Source organism: Schistocerca americana, chromosome 5 (genome assembly GCF_021461395.2).
Source record: "Schistocerca americana isolate TAMUIC-IGC-003095 chromosome 5, iqSchAmer2.1, whole genome shotgun sequence".
Taxonomy (NCBI): domain Eukaryota; kingdom Metazoa; phylum Arthropoda; class Insecta; order Orthoptera; family Acrididae; genus Schistocerca; species Schistocerca americana.
The window spans coordinates 292,472,054-292,489,291 of NC_060123.1; positions in this window are offsets into that span (position 1 = coordinate 292,472,054).

Consider the following 17,238-nt stretch of genomic DNA (forward strand, 5'->3'; position numbering starts at 1 on the left):
TTCCACAAGAATTAAGATTTTAGTAGGGTCTGATGACCTCCACGCACCACATTTTGTGCGAACAATATCACGCAAGAAACCCATCCAAAATACTAAAAATATCACATTTAAGTATCTCCTTAAAATTTCTTCCGCAAATCTTAAAAACAGACAAACAATTCATATTTCGTAAATGATGAAACTTATTTACATTCTGCCGACCTCCTCGCACTAAGATTTTTGCGGACAGTTTCGACACACTCCTTGCACTAAGTTATGCCTCAATACAGCTTACATACATTTTAAATTCACCATTTTTGCCCTTTATATAAGCAATATAAGTCTACCAAATTCTTACAGCTTCACATGAAATACATTTATTACTCACATATTAATAAACATGCCATTTTTCTTTTACAAGGTTCAGCTCTGCCACTGTTGCCTCTAATAACATTTATCTCGTCAGTGTGAGTATCATTTGAATCTCACCTTTCGAGTTTTTTGAACTGTTCAAACAGGAGCTTTCTTTCCTCGTTTTCCAACGGACTTTTACCGACAAAATTTGTGACTACTGCTGCAACACCGTTTTTAGTTTCGACAGACGCACACTTTCTTTCTTCTTCAAAATCGATCACTTCACTTACAGACTGCACATTTTTAATTTAACCCCTCTCTAAACACTGCTCCCTCAAAAGATGATTTTCAACGACCCTTCCTCTTTCTTCCATATTTTTGGTACACATAATTTCAGAACAAACCTCAGTCTCATTATCCATTCCTAGGTTCTCTTGATCTACCTCCAATTCATCTGTAAGATTTAAATCACCCTCAAAACCCGTCGTTTCATCATCCTCGTGAGTATCACATACACTTGTTCGCTTCCTCCGAATTGTGGATATCAGTAGATGCAGAATTCTCACAGTCAACCACACAACTTATAATCATCTATATTATTTTCATCTTACTGTAATTGTTGCCACTGACTACTGCCTCATTGGAATTCGTCGCACATTCCGCCTCCACCAAATTTAGATCCACCTCAGGCTATTCTCTGATCACAGAATCTCTCAACAAACATACATTCATTCCATCAGTCACTTCCCTTTCACAAAATAAATTTTTCAGCCCCATATCCTCATTATTAATGTCTCTAGACATTTAACAACTTTTCTTGCGTCCTCTTTATGGCTGCGGTGCTTCAAATTATTCCCCGTTTTATTCTTACTTGGTATAGGCTCCATCTCCAACATTTGTGACTTCTTTGCCGAATTTATGACATTCACAGAAATTTTAGAATAACATGTCCTTTTCAAAGACGGTCTATTTCGCCATCTCCGAACCTGAGATGCGGCGATCTCTAATTTCCCAACCTCGTATTTTAGTGTTGCACTACATGAGGCTTCTTTTCCTCAAATCTTCGTTCCTGATTTTGAGTTTCGTTGTGAAAGTTTCCGCTTCGATTTCCCCTTTGAAAATTATTATTGCTCTGGTAATTACTTCTATTACAACTATTATAATCACTGTAGATACTACTGTTATTTTCGTTCTGTTACCCATTTCGCTGTCTACTATTCCAATTATGCAGTTTGAAGTTCAACGCCTGTTCAAGTTTCTCAATAAAATCTAAAAACTCGTCTATGGAATTTATCAAAGTCGTCCATGGAATTTATCGGATTGTGGAGAAGATTCTATTCTAAAAACTCCGGTAATCGTCTCTTGAGCGTTGACATGTCTGTCATCATTTCCAGAAAACAATTTGTATGAGTAATCTTAGCTACTTCACGCACACAAAAATTCCGCCTCGACCCACTTCTGTGTTTGAAATATGGTCCGTTCAAGAACTCATTCTGAAGTCGCGGTTGCTTCGCTTTACTCCAGAATTTGTTCAGGAAACAACTCTCTAACACTTCATAGGTGGTGGGCGAAGCAGTCATTAAATTTCCCCATGATTAGGCATTTCTGCCTCTTCCAAAATACCTCTCACAAAACTATCTTTACACGTAGCAAGAAAATGAACTGGGTGGTACATTCCATCATCTACAAAACACTCGTCCCTGAACTAATCCATGGAACACCTGTCACAGTAGTAGTTTGATTTGCTGCTAAAGAATTTAATTCGGCACTTGCGTCTTTAAACTGCTGTTCATACTGTACAGCTCCTTTAATTTATAAAAATTCTACATGCTCGCTATTCTTAGTCGCCTCTTTCTCACACACTACCCGACAAAATGTTGACAGACATAGTGGCCACTTCCTCAAGTGCATTTTGTCTCGATACTTAATTCCTAACATCGCTATTCAGCTCGTAATGTATCTTTTCCAATGTGTTCAAGAAACCTTTTTGCACAGTGTCGATTCTGATGTCAACCAGGCCCACTACTTCAGAAATTTTACCTACTTCTGCACTAGCCTTTAATTTTAAATGTATCATCCCTTCCATAGCGCACTTAATTTTCTTCACCTCAGCTTTTATTATTTATGCTACACTTTCTCTACCTAATCTATCTTTGTTTTCCTTGCACCTATGTCTCCACTCAATATCCCTATTTTAGAGTTCAAAATTGTCAGAATTTCCTTTAACTATGACACAGAACCATCCGCGGTTATATCTCCTTTCACTGATTTCATACTATGTGCTCCACTAATATCGTCCCTGTCAAGGTACCTGTCACCATGTTCATATTTTGGACTACCTGGCCTACTAACATTATCTGTACCACACATGCTGGGTGATGGCTTAATCGTTAGAAGCTCCATTACTGACAGTAACCCTGCGGGTTCACGGATATTAAGGCTATCGGCGGCATTACTTATCGTATCGGTTATGTTGGCTGCTTCTGTTATACTGCTGCTGCCCGAAGTGTCGATGCTGATGAATTCGAAGTCGCGGCCGGTGGCACGCGTTGCCGTGAGCGCCACTGGCGCTACGTCGACGTCGAGGTCTCCGCTGCCGCTGGCCGCTGTAAGACTCTGACACAGCATGCTTCTGCGTGGCCTCCTTCTTTCTTGAAGTTCCGCAGCAAAATACCCCATACCTAGCTTTTGCTAACAATCCTCACACACGCCACTGCTGCAAAATCTTATGCTCGGAGCCACAATGCAAACTGCCTATCACACCATAGATTTGGGACCTAGATTTCAGAATACTGTAAAGTGTTAGAATTACAGTAGTAATTCAAATGGAATTAGATTCAGATCCCGGACAATAAAACTCCAATTGCGACTGATCCTAACGGCTACTGGTTGAGTAGTTACTCTTCTAAGCAGCAGCCCATACGAGCAAACAAACTGTGTCTTTACCTGTCGTTACTCGCCCTTTAGATACTGGGGCTGTGCACGGTTCTGTTTAAAAACAACAGCTCGATGTAGTCATAGGGTCGAGCAGCAAACATCTGCTTTCATGCCTTGCAGTTAATTCGCAGCATATAATAACCTGTAGCTGTGATTTTTCAGTCAAATTGTATATGCACTGGCTAGAATTGAGAGCTAATAAAATACACAGAAATATAAAAGTTCAGCGATTAATTTCATAGAAAGGGTTCTATTCTAAAGTCTGTAATTGATGAAGAAGACAAAGAATGACGCTGAATAATGTTTATTCAAGAAAGAATATGTCAAACAAACGGGAAGTGGTCATCCAATATTCAGTCAAAATACAGACAGAAAATACCCTTTCAAATGCAATGAAGTTACGCCGAGAGCGTTACGAAAATGGTAGCACAACCTCCAAACTAAATAGTCATCGAAGATGCAGGAAAACTAAGTCCATTTCGTGATCACAATACACGAAAGATACACCACCTCACACTAGTTCAGAGTTCAACATAGTGATTCACAAATCAAAACCCTCGATACGAAATTGGCAACTCATACTCTGTCCATGCTCAGTTCGGTGTTGCAAGAGGAAAACGTTAGAGTCCTACTCTGGAGCACACACAGACCTCTCGAAGTATAAAGTACCTTTAGCAGTACGACAGAAGCCGTTCAGCGCCGAGAATGAAACACATCTACTATCGACTCACGATCTACAGGTAGGTCTGCCTTCTTCCAGCACTACTCTTAAAGTGTGTCGAATCGCTCCCTTGAACGATTCTCTCGAGAAGCCCCAGCCTGCACTTGACTCCTGCAGCGTTCCGGCACTGTCCAACTCTCATTGGCTCAAGGCCATCCCCACCAAAAATACATCGTTCTCAGAGTCTAAACACATGATATGGCTCAATATGACCACTTGCCCAACTAAACTAATAAGTTACAACAATATTTCAGTAAACAAATCGTATTATAAACATATTGTCATATTCAGACCATTTACAATAAATATAAGTTATAGTTGGTTCATAAATAAATAATCCAGTATTCTTGCGCACACTATAAATGAGTACAGATTATCGCTGATTATTGTTTAAACGATTATTTATACCTGCTTGACAGGAGCGTGTTTTGGCACTCTTTACAATGGTGGAGTCAGCTAACACAAGCGATTGACCAGTTTTATACTAGAACAGTTTTTCTAATAGATTTGCAATTAGCATTTAAATAAAAATACTGACAAACAACTAAACTATTCTTTAAATAAAAACACAAGCGTAACAAAATTTGTAGTATTCATGCTGCATTCACTTGCTGTGTAAGTGTGAAGAATACGATGTTCTGACAAACATTTGGATAACGAAAAAGATGTAAAAAACGTCGTCAATCAACAAATAAATTAGACAGCGATACGTCGGTTTCAGGAATGATAGCTTTAGTGCAATGCTATCATCTGAGATACCGTTTGTTGAAATCGCATGAAGTGATTAAAAGTTATTAATTCAGAGTTCATTGTGAAAATGTCTATTCGCTATGAGGTTTTAAAGATACTGTTCAAAAATGTGTGTGAAATCTTATGGGACTTAACTGCTGAGGTCATCAGTCCCTAAGCTTACACACTACTTAACCTAAATTATCCTACAGACAAACACACACACACCCATGCCCGAGGGAAGACTCGAACCTCCGCTGGGATCAGCCGCACAGTCCATGACTGCAGCGCTTTAAAGATACTGAAATACTGTTGTGTCATTGGATGTGCGTCTTTTGTCTGAGATCGAAAATGTAGTCACATTTGTAATAATACTTGATGTGAGTTAATGTCGAATCTCAAAGAGCTGTAACTTAGCCAACTTTAAGATTTTCTGATACTCCACCATTTTCTGGAGCATCTTCTCGCCAAAGGACATGCCAGTAACAGACGTACAAATTCCCAGCTTCGGTATTTTACCCACATCTGGTCCTTTGCTAAAGCACGTGGCCCGCTTGGAGCAGTCGTGGCGGCCCGACCGGCCACGTTGTTCTATTGGCTCTGGGGCCGTACAGCTTCGTAAACAAATCCACCTCACCTTGCATTAATTCTAGGCGGCCGATTAGCTCGCCCCCTTACGTGTAAGGTTACGTCAGTCGTTAGTCTGGTTCTCGCAGGCAGGAGACGGCTATTGGTAATGTCAGATCATTTGGTACGATGTTGTTCACGTTTAGGATCGGAGCTAGGAGTTTTCATGAGCACATGGATGTTAGAGCTGCAACGTCGGTGAGTTTGTAGAGGTTAGAATGTTACTACAGCAATCCCCACCCACAGAAGGGCGGAGGGTGGGGCCAAGTAACCTAGAATATTGTTGTTTCTGGCAGTAACAGGACATAATTGGCGTTTGTTAATGTAAAGTCCAGAAGCATCACTATCTACCCAGTAGGAAAAGGGGAGGAATCTAAATTTGGTTGGCCTAGAGGCACTCTGGAGGAGCAGAGCTACTCGTCAGATTGGCCAAAGCTTATTAAGTGTCGTTGGGTTGGTGGGTCGACTATAGGAAGGGAGAAATAGTGTGTCACCACGATTCTTTAAACACGCTTGTTTTTGTACGATAATGCTGGAAGCTCAAGAAATGAATTAAAATTTGTGCCATGGCCGGGGCTCGAACCCAGATCTTCTTCCTTACTAGGCAAAAATGCTAATTACTACACCACCAACGCACTATGGTCAGCAGGGTTTCACGAACTACCCAAGTCGAACGCCCTCCCCACCACAAACATCAATTCATATCTTCAGCTTATTTTCCACCTAAATTGTCACTATTTCCAGGGCTCTCCGGTATTGGAATATTAGAATGACATTTCAGCATTGGACGTAATGGGGAATTCCTGTACCACAGGTGGTCGTATAGATCTTATAATTAAATTTTCCCTGAGATATTTATTCTCTTCTTTATCTACGATTATGCTGGAAGAAGAAATGAAATAATAAAATTTGTGCCACGGCTGTTTTTTTTTTTTGGGTAAAGTGGGCAGGGGTCGCAACCCGAGGCGTGGCCACCATGTCCCGTTCCCACCCTCCAGAAACCAAGGAAAGCGTAGGGAACGTGGAGGAGAGGTACAATGAACATCCTTTATTTGTTTATTTTTCTTTTCGTTCTTTTTTTTCTTATACAGTTTTGACATTAATACCACCGAGAATATCAGGAAACCGGCGTCACGTGAGGAGGAGGTCGTAGCAAGACGTCACACTAAGAAGAAAATTCCTATTACCACTGAATGTATCGGTTCTAAGTGTGGAAGAGGCGGGGATCAACTCTTCGTGACAGGAAGATCCCAGCTCTCGGGTGGGTTACAGAAGACACTGCAGAGGAAATTGGAAAAAATTGTCTGTATTTTGGATTGCGGACAACAGCACAGTGGCGTCCACTACGGAACTGTCAAAAGTCAAGGACACATTGTTAATGAGACATGTTACAACTTGGTGGGAGACCAAAAAGCTAGTTCAGACGCATGACTGTTACGGCTAGTGTTAATAGATTTCACCTTCGTAGCTCAATGAATCAATATCACTCGGAATCTTGTCCAGTATTGCGTCATCGAGTCGAGTGTTAAAGTTTTCCCTTACATCTGACTCCTTTCAAACCCACCAGCTGCTCGGGCTACTCAAAGCTGCCTCCTCTCTCTAAATCCGGTTCTGGTCGTTCTGTTTCCCCTACATTACTGAAGGACTGAACGTGGGGTGAGCAACGCTGCAATCGAACATGTTCTGGTGGTTCAATGGAAGTTTCATTAAGATTTTAACTCCTCTATATTCTTTGAGAATAGTTTAGACAAGAAGAGAATAGAAACTTTTTGAATACGATGCTTCAGAAGAACGCTGACGATTATTATGGTCTGTCACGTAACTAATGAGGAGGTACAGAATAGAATTGGGGAGAAGAGGAATTTGTGGCACGACTTGACTAAAAGAAGAGATCTGTTGGTAAGACACGTTCTGAGGCATCAAGGTATCACCAATTAAGCATTGGAGAGAAGCGTGGAGGGTAAAAATCGTAGAGGGAAACCAAGGGATGAATACACAAAGCAGATTCAGAAGGATGTAGGTTGCGTTAGTTACTTGGAGATGAAGACGGTTGAACAGGATAGAGTAGCATGGAGAGCTGCCTCAAACCAGTCTCTGGACTGGGGACCACAACAACAACAACAACAACAACAACAACATATTCTTTGATGTATTCAGAGGAACTTAACGAGAAATTTGTCGTTCTTCTAGCTCCTCTCATTCATTTCCCAACTAGGGCTGCTTAAGGTGAACTTTATCTGCCACTTCGTCCTGGTGGTACTACATGCAGTGTGTGGTTTTCATGAGCAATAAAAAGTGCGTAAATGATGTTTATGTTGATCTCTATTCCAGTTTTGTTTACAGGTTCCGAAACTGTCGGAACCGAGGTGATGTAAAACTTTTTTGATGAGTGTCTGATGTGTTATTCCTTTCGATACATCGAAATTAAGCACGTAACCAGTTTGTAGTTGCCATACACTTCTTTATTACAAACACATGCTGTTAATGAAACCAACAGTAACAACAATTGTAATAAAAGGTACTTGCCCTACAGCCGGCCGGAGTGGTCGTGCGGTTCTAGGCGCTACAATCTGGAGCCGAGCAACCGCTACGGTCGCAGGTTCGAATCCTGCCTCAGGGATGTGTGTGATGTCCTTAGGTTAGTTAGGTTTAATTAGTTCTAAGTTCTAGGCGACTGATGACCTCAGAAGTTAAGTCGCATAGTGCTCAGAGCCATTTGAACCATTTGAACCTGCCCCACGGAAGGAGCAGCATTACTAAGATTATAACATTAATGCATTTAAGTGCGATAGACACAGATCTTTCAAAATTTACTCAACCAATTTTCACTAATTAAACAATGTTCATAAAAACACCATTAATCAAATTTAACTGACATAACTGAATATTTCATGACTTGCATTGAAATTGGCTTTCACATAATTCATATCCAATTCTAAAACTGCTTCCAACAACTAAGACATTGTCCATGGACAGAGCTTAAGCAACTGTAACAAATTAAAAGTATTATTTGATTAATACACTCAACTAAGCTTCTCTTTAGTGTTACTTACAGGTACAAGGTCCACATATATTTCATCCCCAGAATGTAATAAGAGCATATTAAACAGTCCTAAAATGGAGCCGTTTCAATTTTACGTTGAAAATTAGTGATGGAGGCGTGCAGACCGAAAGGTTCTACCAGATACAGGAGATTCACGGACCAAAAGGTAAAGTAGAACTATACTCAACTCTGAGCTACAATTAAGCTTCCAGAAAACCACAACGCTCCACCGGAAAGATGGAATTGCAAGACACTAACAACATAACCATAGACACCGACCCAGATCCTTAAATTTCCCTCTTACACCGTGATACCCCGATCGGAGTTTGCTCTTGTCGACCACTGCCTATCATCTGAAACACAAACTTATCAGCGGCAGACAGCATTCCGGCGCGAAGTAGCAGTGCGGTCCACGCGGCTCTCCCCGTCGGAGGCTCGACCCATCCCTCGGGCATGGGTGTGTATGTCGTCCTTAGCGTAAGTTAGTTTAAGTTGTGTGTAAGCTTAGGGACCGATGACTTTAGCAGTTTGATCCCGTGACACCGTAGCGCATATTTCCAAAAATTTTGTTTTTATACCGTGACTTCGCGATCTGTGTCACCTGCTAAACCAATATTAATGTGTTTCGATCCTTTGGCTCTCACAGAGAGTTGAACATTGCATGGTGTAAACTATGCAGCTCCAACAACACACAAGTTGTTAGAAATAAAACACAGAGGCGATGTATCTCATTGACAAAAATTTGGAAGACATTACAACATATTGAAACTGGAAGAGTTTGCGGCATTGTAGAACATATCCAACGGCTATCCGAAGGTGATGATCTATACAGTTAATCTCATCTTCCACAGCAATGGGGTAGCATATGTCTCGGTGTTCCGAGGAGCATTGTTTCCACATTTTGCAGTCATGTACATGATTCCTGTTCCGTGTTGGCCATTACGTGAAGGTCCTGTTCACAAAACATGCGATGCAGTAGAAATAAAAAGAATTACTGTTATCTTATTCACGAAAAATAAAAATTTAAACAACATAAAACCATGTGGAGGTCATCGGCGCATATGGGAACAGGATGAGTCTGCTGCATTGAGGATCGCCTCCAAACAATTGTTATGACCTCTACATTTAATCCCATGCTCCAAAGTGACAAGTAGCAGATATCCAGTGTTCCACCAAGGCTCCCTCCATATCAACCAAGTGACGTTCGTCAGGAACTATGTGGCAATCAACAGCATACCAGTGCACGGTCGGGGTGGGAAAGGCACTGTTGACATAGAGCGATCTACGGTATTACATATCGCAGTTGATAGTGCGATCAATTTGGCAGCTTTACCAGTTGTTCTGTAGTTTAAAGCGGGCCGCTGTGTCCGAGCGGTTCTAGGCGCTTCAGTCCGGAACCGCGCTGCTGCTACGGTCGCAGGTTCGAATCCTGCCTCGGGCACGGATGTGTGTGATGTCCTTAGGTTAGTTAGGTTTAAGTAGTTCTAAGTCTAGGGGACTGATGACCTCAGATGTTAAGTCCCATAGTGCTTAGAGCCATTTGAACAATCTATAGTCCAAACACCATAAATGACACAACAGAATGTTTCCCAATCCCTACATTGTCGCTAAATCACCCCTCCACTACCATACACGAGATTGCGAATGCAGATAGATGACCATGCAGTCATCAGTCATGTGCAACAAAGTACACCTGTTGTTCCGTAATTTCAGCGCCAGCCAACAATACAGTAGAATGCTTCCTAATTTTTGTATCATCGCTAAATTTCCCCTCCACTACTTTGTAGCTACAATATACTAGATTGCGAATGCAGATAGTTGACTGTGCAGTACATCCATTCGACCATAAACACCAAAGTATACAGACAGCGCCATGTAGCGATGCAGTTATGTTATCGACATATATTCAGCGCATCAGTCACACTACTGAATTTACGATTATGACTGACCATCTTTCCTTGTATGGATGGTCGTCACAGAGTATTCTCCCATTTGTAGGATGATTGATAGATCCCTCACACATTGTCCTAGATCAATCCACGCTGCAGCATCAATCTTACCCACAGCACCCATCGAAAAGCACAAGATCTCTCCAGATGCAAGCGTGTCGATGAGGAGAGTGCCTCTTTTCGAAGTATAGTAGACACAAGAGTGTTCCAGTGATATCACAGTTGGCTAAGACGAAACGTCTGGTTTATACATGATGGAGCTCCAGGTGGATGGAGATTGAAACATTTCACGTAAATCAAGCGTTCTATCAATTCTGGAGCATTATTCCACTGTCTGGAGTCAATACCAGGAACATACCTGCATAAGAGAAATTATCACAGAGCATCAACACACACTTATGGTTAGACGGTTCTGCTCTTATAAATACTACATTGTTAATGCCATACGGTTTCCGATATATTAGTTGTGCAGAATGCTCTTAATATCTAATGCGGGATACATTTGTCCAATATATTTGTCCAACATCAGACATACAGCGACCCCGAAAGTTTCCTACTCTAATCACTACACTGACAAACTTTAAAATGATAAAACTACATCTTTCTACACTATTCTGATGTCTTAGGATGGCATCGTCATAGTATATCCACCGCTCGAGCTGCTTATAAACCAACTAGAACGAAGTCTGGATATGTTCAAATGTGTGTGAAATCTTATGGGACTTAACTGCTAATGTCATCAGTCCCTAAGCTTACACACTACTTAACCTAAATTATCCTAAGGACAAACACACATACCCATGCCCGAGGGAGGACTTGAACCTCCGCCGGGCCAGCCGCACAGTCCATGACTGCAGCGCCCTAGACCGCTCGGCTAATCCTGCGCGGCGAAGTCTGGATACTGCTGTTCTGTATCTTAGGAAATTAATGGATTTTACACATATTTTTAATTTGGAAACGTATGTATCCTCAGTCACACTCCCTACGTCAGTCATGCATATCATTAGTAATAGCAGTATCAGTTTTGCCAGATGCGGTTATGTCTAACTAGGAAATAGAAGGAAGAAAAACCGACATAATTATTTTCAATAGCTGGTACAATGAGGTACCACACACAGCCTGCTGCACGAAAATCCAAACGAAGAAGCAGCAACTTCTTACGAGGGATTAAGCACCACAATCAGTAGCCAAAGGACATTTAACAATCATATTGTTTTTTACAGTAGCGTCGCGACAGCTCTGGTAGCATTCTTCTTGCACAAAGAAGTCCTGGTCTGATGTTAGGAAGTTTTTCTTATGAGTAGGATAATATAGCAGTTTCGTCCTAACACCACGTCTTGGGAATGGCTTAAGTCTGATAAACTCACACTACATGTCTGAGAATACATTTATGGATTAGGATATTTATATATTTATGTTTTGCCCATTTTAATATGGCGTCTCTGTGTAGTACTTATGTCGCCTTTGTTGGAGTATGTGTTCCGAAAACCCACGTAGTTTACAGGGGGAGGGGAGGATTAAAACAAGGAAAATGTATTGCGTGCATATTTTGTTATGAGTGTCTGGGGGCATTCAAGTACAGAACCATACCTTGCAACTAACGTGCAGTTCAGTACCGTTCATAAGAATAATACTCATGAGGACTGTCTCCCTCCATCCGACGGACACTAGCACACAAAATATCGGACTTGGGATGACTATGTGCCGTCATTTCTACGAAATTGTGTGTTGTGGAAGCTACATAGTTTACACCACGATATGTTCAACTTTCTGTAGGAGTCAAAGGATTTAAAAGCGTTGACATCGGTTTAGCAGCTGACACAGACCTCGAAGTCACAGTAGAAGAAGTAAGCGTAGGGCGGTGTGCACTGCTTGGATGTGTTACAGCCGAAAAAGCAACGTATTAAACTGCTTATGAACAGGGCACATGTGCAGGCTGGGAAAAGCATGTGTCGTCATCGGGGTAGGGGTGGGAGCGTTGGGCATGGATGGGGTAATTAACTGATCCATTTAATTAATGTTCATATCAATTTGATATCAGTTTTAGGTCAAAATTGCGTCAGCACACCCGTCTTCCTTCTATTATTATGTAGGTATATTTGCAGGTGCTTTTGATGAACAGTGTTACTAGGAACAGAATGAGATGATGCATGTCAACTCCTTGACACAAGTGAGTCATAAACATTAGATATGTTCCACTGCTGCGACAAAAACATTAAAATTAATAAATATCGTTTAATTTTCAAGATCACATGGTAGAAGCAGAAGTGCCGCAACAGATGTTCATATTCTTGCATACACCAAAACGCAGATAGATTAGTTACAGCACAGAAATTCGATACTGGACCCTCCAAGCACATCAGAGGTCACGTAGACTTGATCTACTTTCGACCGAGCTGTCGAGCAATAATTGACTAATCTGGCTTTGTATGTTCAAAGTCTTGTGACGCCATGTCATGACACGTCGCAGCAAATTATCCAGGAATGCTACTCGATACTACAATGCCAGAAAAAATAGATGCAGCGCTCTCAAGGAGAGTGTTCAATGGCACCTTATTGTAATATGTACGTACTGAGGAGTTGTAGTGTTGGTAATTTGTTTGAAACAGTCATTTGCGATCATATGCTTCTGAGGACGCCCTTTTGAAGATTGCAGCCTTGGAATGTGCCTCGATACTTCAAAGTCTAGGGTGTATGGCCAAGTCTACAAAGTATTTTGGTTGATTGCTTGGTTGGTTTGGGGAGTAAAGGGAATAAACTGCTTCCTTATCAGTCCCTAGCGCGTAAGTCCGTGTGTCTTTGTTAACATGTCGACTACTAGTCTCAAAGCCAAATGTCTGAAAAATCTTCTCTACTCCCATTTCTGCAGTGAAAAACCACCAAAACATACTCGCCTTCCAGTCAAAAAGCTTGTAAGTGGTTCTCCCAGCGGAATACCTCATAACAAAACGAGAAAAGTTTGTTGAAATCTAGCCAGTATGTTATTTTTCGAAGTTGAGAAGCCTTAACAACTTAGTGACACTCTCCCACTCAAGAGAAATATTGTGGCACTACCCTATGAGATCAGCTCACCCCCTTACGGCATCCGATCCACCACTGAAGCTACTTTTTGGATCACAGCAACCCGTTGTCGTTCCCACTACTTTTTTCAGTGCTCAGGTCATCAGACTTGGCGACAGAGTATTGTACCCTAGCTCTTTACAAGCACAACCAACATTCCACAAGTTTGCACTCTGACAAGCCAAACAATATCTTCTCTCTCTCTCTCATTCTACCCTCACATCAATCTCTTATGACTAGCGTCGATCCTACAGCCTGCAAGAACCACATGATACCGTTTTAGCTGAGTATGGCACTAGCTAAAGATACGTACAGATCTCGGACCGCCTGGCTTCCTCGTTAGAACATACAGCTACTTGGAGACACTTGCCAGCCAGCTGCCCCTGCAGTTCCTCCAAAAATCCAGCGCGTCACGCCACAATGATTAGCTCGATGACTCGCCAAGACTCGGTCACATGACACGGGGTCCTTAGCGGCTATACGAAGTTCGAGATGAGAGTGGTTAAAACTAATTCATCAAGAGTCGACAGAGATTAAACTAAACCAGTTTCTTAAGAATCGAGATTTCTCTCTCTCTCTCTCTCTCTCTCTCTCTCTCTCTCTCTCTATCAGACACACACACACACACACACACACACACACACACACACACACACACATGCAGAAATGTAGAAGTCCACCAATCGTCAAGTCTAAAACAATCAATTTATAGAGAAAAGATACAATCAACGGTGTAAAATAGTACAGCAGGAATCGTGGCTAGCTGACCACTGGACTAATACAGGACGAGTCAGCCACTCTACAACACACTCAAAATTCCATTTTTAGAGTGTAGGGTGGGGCCTGGACGACACACAAAATTTTAAGACATGGGCCATACTCATCCCATCACCTACTAAAATAGAGTACAAATCTCCACTTAAATCTGCTTTTACAGTCTCTTCAGAATATTAGCTACAGGATTTCCCACCCATTAATGGCCCCAGGAAAAGTATTATAATGGCATTAATAAAAGAGGAAATGAACTGCACCACTGCCGGTCCCAAGCCCGGTGCCTCATCTCGCAAGTGATGAGGGAGGAGGAGGGGGAGGAGTAACACCTAGTAAAAAAAACTTGGGTCCATCTGGCTCCGTGGATAGCACCCTGTCAGGGCCCCTGCCCACAGTTACAGGTGAAGCCCGGTCAACGGTCTTGAAGACGGAAGAGAAATCGTAGCTCCCAACGGCAGAGAGAGCAGAAGAACCTAAGGGAGAAAATCATGAAAAATAATCATTTCGGACTAACAATCCTATATTACCTTGGAATTTATTTCCTACCATGTACAATGAACAATTTCAATTGCAGGATGGAAAGTCCGCTAGAAGAAAGCGCTACCCCAGGTGGTAACTCGAAAGAGGAATGCACCATTACTTTATGTGATGCATTGGGACCCAGGGTTCTTGAGAGTCCCAAAATCTGCATTAAGGATGAGTCGGAGCATCCTTGGTATCCTTCCAAACTCAAGTTCAAAAGGAAATTTTTTGCAAGCACCTTGAACATAAACTCATTGCTAAAAATTGGTAAACAACAAGAACTTGAAATTCTCTTAGATAAACATGAAATACAAATTTTAGCAGTTCAACAAACAAGATTTTTGGATGAAAATGTTTCAGAAACGAAAAATCATAGAATTTTTAAGGGTAAACTAGCAACAAAAATCATGAAAGGCATACCAATACTTGCTACCGCTTTCTATGTTCATAAAAATTTAGTAGATAACATTTCAGAATTCAAATCCAGTTCAGAAAGACTATCACTTCTCACAGTTAAATACAAAAACAAACAGTATACCTTTCTTAATTGTCACAATCCAATCAATAATGACAATAAGAAAAATCCGAGTAAAGTAGAGGCATTCTGGGAACTTCTAGATGAAGAAATATAAAAAAATACCAAACTCAGATGTTGTTATACTAATGGAGGATTTTATTGCACAAATAGGGAGGGAAAAATCGTTTCAAAAAATAGTACGATATTATTCACCCCATAAAAGAACAAACAAAAATGGCACAAGACTAATTAGTCTCTGTAGAATATTTTAGTTGAAAGTAATGTCAACCTTCTTCAAAAAATTACCAAGAATGGTAAAAACATGGATCTCTCCGAATCCAATGCAAGGGGAGTTGCAGTTAGATCATGTGGCTATTTCTAGATGCGGTTTTAAAGAAACAACAAATGTAAAAGTAGCAAGAAACAAGGAATTTGATTCTGATCACTACCTGACTAAAATTAAACTGAAACTTCTCCCCAATAAAAAAAAAGATTCAGCAAAAATGAATTAAATATAATACAGACAGGATCAACATCACCAAAGAGGTAATAAAAAAATTTCAGAAAGAAATTAAAGTAACTAAATCAGGGACATGGGAAGAATTATCAAAAGAAATCAAAAGGGCAGCGAAATTATATTTGGAACAACAAAAATGAAGAAGAAATTCTGGTGGAATGAAATCTGTGAAGAAGCAGTTACAGAAAGAACAAAACAGTGGAAGAAATGGAAATGTTCTGTGTTAACTGAACTCCTTTGATGAATTTAGAATGCAAAGGAAAGAAACAGCAAGAATATTAAATAGTGCTAAAAGTTATTTTGAGGAACCACAACTTCTTGACATAAAAAACAAATTTGTAAAAAATAACTCCCAGATATTCTATCAGATGTTTAAAACTCATCTAAAGGGCTACCAAGCTCCAAGTACTTGTTTCCCAGGCGAAAATGGTAAAGTAGGCCTAAGCAACAGCCAGAACTGTGAAATAGTAAGAAAGTACTTTGCAAAACCATTGGACTGTAAAGAACAAAACTGTAAGCTAGAATTTCCATATCTCTATGAAAATATAGAAGCAGATCCACCACCTATAGATGAAGAAATTAAAAAAGCAATAAGTACCCTGAAAAACAACAAAGCCTAGTGAAGAAGACTCTATTACAGCTTAACTTATTAAATGGTCTCAGCCAGAAATTATAACTAATCTTCAGCTCATGTTTGAAGAAATATGGGAACTGAAAAGATACCAGAATACTGGAAACTGGCTCTCATCCATCCCTTGCACAAGAAAGGTGATAAGCAAAATGTAAATAACTACAGAGATATATCTTTGTTGCCAGTGGGCTGTAAAATACTTTCAACAATACTACTAAACAAGGTAGAAGCAACACTTGATAGCCATTTGGGAGAATATCAGGGTTGATTTAGAAACTGCAGATCTTGCTCAGAACAGATTATCAACCTAAAGTCTATAATTAGTCACAGACTTACAAACTCCAAAGATACAGTTGTAACATTTATAGATTTTAAAAAGGCATTTGATAGGGAAACACTACATAAACTGATCAGAGAATTTGGCATCAAATCTAAATTAGCAAACCTTATTCGTGAAACGCTCACAGACACCAAATCAAAAGTAAAGCTTCTGGATGGAATATAGAAAGCGTTCAACATAAAAAATGCCGTAAGGCAATGTGATAGCCTGTCTCCACTCCTCTTTCATTGCGTACTAAAGCAAATAGTAAAAGAATGGAAATAAAAACTAAAAGAACAGAAGCTATCACCAATCATACTGGGAACTAAAAACAAAGGTACTGAAATTCACTGTTTAGCACTTGCAGATGATTTTGCCATTTTTTTGTAAAAACCTAACAAATGCTGGAATACAAATCAATCTTGTGGAAGAAATAGCCAACAAAGCAGGTTTAAGAATATCTGTAGAAAAAGCAACATTTACGACAAATATAAAAAATGCTCCTGAATCGCTAGAAAAAGATATAGGCCAGATAAAGAGGGTAAATAAATTTAAATATTTG